Here is a 4403-nt window from a genome sequence, read left to right on the forward strand (position 1 = left end):
TATCTGATAGAGCTCAATGGTTGACTGTTTCTTTCTATGTAGAATTATACATTTAGTCTGAGCTGCCAACTCTCAAGCATTGGCCATGAGTCACATGCATTTGACCAAATTATCATGCTCTCAAGGCATTATATCTCATGCTTTAAAAAGTACAGCGCATTAACCTTTCAACTGTACTCCGAATCTAAAGGATTATAATGATGACAGAACTATGTGAGCATGTATTTTGAATTTCGTGGTAGTACATTGACATTCGTGGTTGCAAATATGATTGCAAATGTGTAATTTAATTTAGCAAGCTTAAATCATATGTGAAAGATTTAACAATGGTCGCAAACTTGTAACTTGACATTTGTTCATACATTCAATAAGATTTGCAAGTATAATTTATTTTCAGAATTATTACAGGTCCATTTATGAGTATGAATATTCTGCTGTAAATAAAAAATACACTTGCAGATTTTGAATCTGGCGCACCCAGAGTTCTGTAACTGTTGTCATGTTACCAAAATATTCATGAACTTGTAAAATGTTTTGTAAATTTGTAGAAAGAGATTTGCAAGTAAAAATGTGATTTATGCAGCTCTGGGGGCAGGATCTTTTACTCCTGACCAATCAGTTCCCTCTGCCAAAACCACCTAACCATTGGCTGGATTGTTGCATCAATCAAATCTCAGGAAGTAGCTCCCCACATGAGCAAGAGAGGATGAGTGAGGTAAATGCAGTGGCGATATTAGCATGTCAATCTTGGTGGGGCAAACAATTTATTTTTTATTTTTATGCAAGCCAGCAAAGCCACTACACAACACTAAACAATATATTCATTGCACTATAACGGTGACTAATGGTGCCCACAAACTGTTAGGACCTACATAAAGCTGTCCCAACCGCACTCCCAACACCTTACCATTGCTACATCAGCAGAGCCTTGTCTGTCTGCGAAACAGTTCATCAGCCTCATTTACTGCCTTTAAAAAAAAACATAGCTGATATGGCTGACTTGCTTAAACAAATGTGGTTTCTACTGACAATTGAGATGTAGAAAATGTGGCTTAAGGGGACGATGAGCGGATAAGAGGCAATCCGTAATTTCGATTAAGACATTAATGAGCGAGCTAGGACGGACGGAGTCAATATAACTATTTTTTCAGCACTTTTGAAATGTACAGCGACAGAATTCAGAACATGGCCCATTCTTGCAGCATTTTCCCTGTACACCAGGTCAGAACCGTAGGATAAATAAAGGGGGCATATAAGCAGACATTGAAAGCTCTTACAATATTCGATGATTACATTTCTCTAAAACAGGCTATAGGCTTGATGTGCTCCACCAAGTCAGAACAGTACGCGGAATTAAGAGGGCAAAATAGACCAAATTATTAGGGTGAGGCACATGGGCTACTAACATTTTACTACACAACATACACTTAGTATTACTTTCTTAGCTACAGTACACAAATCTCCCTGGCATATTACATCATTTATGCAGCAGCATACAATACATTTTTGGACTCACCTTGTTGTGCTGTGCTCACTTGAACAGGAAGGTGGCGTGGCAGTTCTTTGTGGGTAAATTTTGTTATCAAACTTTGTCATCAAAGTCTGGCATTCTCTGGATATACAGTGGGGGGAAAAAAGTATTTAGTCAGCCACCAATTGTGCAAGTTCTCCCACTTAAAAAGATGAGAGGCCTGTAATTTTCATCATAGGTACATGTCAACTATGACAGACAAATTGAGATTTTTTTTCTCCAGAAAATCACATTGTAGGATTTTTAATGAATTTATTTGCAAATTATGGTGGAAAATAAGTATTTGGTCACCTACAAACAAGCAAGATTTCTGGCTCTCACAGACCTGTAACTTCTTCTTTAAGAGGCTCCTCTGTCCTCCACTCGTTACCTGTATTAATGGCACCTGTTTGAACTTGTTATCAGTATAAAAGACACCTGTCCACAACCTCAAACAGTCACACTCCAAACTCCACTATGGCCAAGACCAAAGAGCTGTCAAAGGACACCAGAAACAAAATTGTAGACCTGCACCAAGCTGGGAAGACTGAATCTGCAATAGGTAAGCAGCTTGGTTTGAAGAAATCAACTGTGGGAGCAATTATTAGGAAATGGAAGACATACAAGACCACTGATAATCTCCCTCGATCTGGGGCTCCACGCAAGATCTCACCCCGTGGGGTCAAAATGATCACAAGAACGGTGAGCAAAAATCCCAGAACCACACGGGGGGACCTAGTGAATGACCTGCAGAGAGCTGGGACCAAAGTAACAAAGCCTACCATCAGTAACACACTACGCCGCCAGGGACTCAAATCCTGCAGTGCCAGACGTGTCCCCCTGCTTAAGCCAGTACATGTCCAGGCCCGTCTGAAGTTTGCTAGAGTGCATTTGGATGATCCAGAAGAGGTTGGGAGAATGTCATATGGTCAGATGAAACCAAAATAGAACTTTTTGGTAAAAACTCAACTCGTCGCGTTTGGAGGACAAAGAATGCTGAGTTGCATCCAAAGAACACCATACTTACTGTGAAGCATGGGGGTGGAAACATCATGCTTTGGGGCTGTTTTTCTGCAAAGGGACCAGGACGACTGATCCGTGTAAAGGAAAGAATGAATGGGGCCATGTATCGTGAGATTGAGTGAAAACCTCCTTCCATCAGCAAGGGCATTGAAGATGAAACGTGGCTGGGTCTTTCAGCATGACAATGATCCCAAACACACCGCCCGGGCAACGAAGGAGTGGCTTCATAAGAAGCATTTCAAGGTCCTGGAGTGGCCTAGCCAGTCTCCAGATCTCAACCCCATAGAAAATCTTTGGAGGGAGTTGAAAGTCCGTGTTGTCCAGCGACAGCCCCGAAACATCACTGCTCTAGAGGAGATCTGCATGGAGGAATGGGCCAAAATACCAGCAACAGTGTGTGAAAACCTTGTGAAGACTTACAGAAAACGTTTGACCTGTGTCATTCCAACAAAGGGTATATAACAAAGTATTGAGAAACTTTTGTTATTGACCAAATACTTATTTTCCACCATAATTTGCAAATAAATTCATTAAAAATCCTACAATGTGATTTTCTGGATATTTTTTTCTCATTTTGTCTGTCATAGTTGACGTGTACCTATGATGAAAATTACAAGCCTCTCATCTTTTTAAGTGGGAGAACTTGCACAATTGGTGGCTGACTAAATACTTTTTTTTCCCTCACTGTATATCCCAGACAAGACTGAAGAATAGGACAAATAGGCTGCATTTATATAGGTAGCTCAAGTCTGATCTTTCTTTTCACAAAAGTGTATTTTGACCAATCAGATCAGCTCTGAAAAAGAGCTGATGTGAACAGATCTGATGTGATTGGTCAAAAGACCTATTAGTGGAAAACACTATTGGGCTGCCTGTCTAAAACGCAGCTAGGGACAAGTGAATAAGTCAGTTCTTGTGTACGTAGCAGTTCCTATGAATTTGAGTGGGTATATTCAGTACATGTTAAATGGCTACAAGACAGAGATATGGAAACGTGCTGTAATCAAAGGGCACTGAATGCCCCAGTATTCAGGCAGGCAGCTTGAAGCAGATGTGTGTCACCGTCCAGGTCCTTGTTACAGCATGCAGTGGCCTGATAGGGAGATGACAATAAATACATGATGTACGTTTCACCACCAAAGCAGTGTTAGCATTTACTGCACATTGCTCAACAATCCAACCATTTTGTCAGTAACTAGTCTTTAAAATATAGCTTCAAATATATATTTTTTATTTTCTAGAAAACTAGCTAACATTAGCTACACTGCAGTGATGATGGTGGGAGTTAGCTAGCTTTCCCACAGTAGTTTCAATTTAGCTATCTAGCTAGCAAATGGCATTTATAATCAACTTCATCAAATCAGATGGTTAACTAACTAGCAAATATATTCATTTTCCCTTCGCATCTAAAGCTGCCTGATAAAGTTAGCTAGTTAATAGTGAAGCTAGTGTCAAGTTGCGTCAATTCAAATCTGGTATAGGAACAAAAAGAGGTCAATACACGTCTTCTAAAATAGACTAGTATTTTAATTAATGCAAACACTTGAATGGTGAATATGATGTTCGTATATACGGGCCCACTGAAAAACCACGCAGGGCAGACAGAGAACTGAGCTTTTGTTATAAGTTCTTCTTTAAATACTCTGATAGAGATAGTTCCCGCTCCCTGCTGGGCCTGTCAGAGTAGAGGCTGGGTGTGGTTTAAACTTACCCAACCTATCGATTGCGCACAGGCTGGTCCCAGTCCCTTGGCGCTTCACTGTTGCCGGGCATTAGTTGTTATCTTTACAACTTGTCTCGAGTCAGCAACCTCAGACATAGTTTGTTCTTCTTCATTGTAGCAGAACACATGTCCTTGAGCGGTTAAACA

This window comes from Coregonus lavaretus (genome assembly GCF_964263955.1).
Source record: "Coregonus lavaretus genome assembly, chromosome: 32".
In the NCBI taxonomy this organism is placed as follows: domain Eukaryota; kingdom Metazoa; phylum Chordata; class Actinopteri; order Salmoniformes; family Salmonidae; genus Coregonus; species Coregonus lavaretus.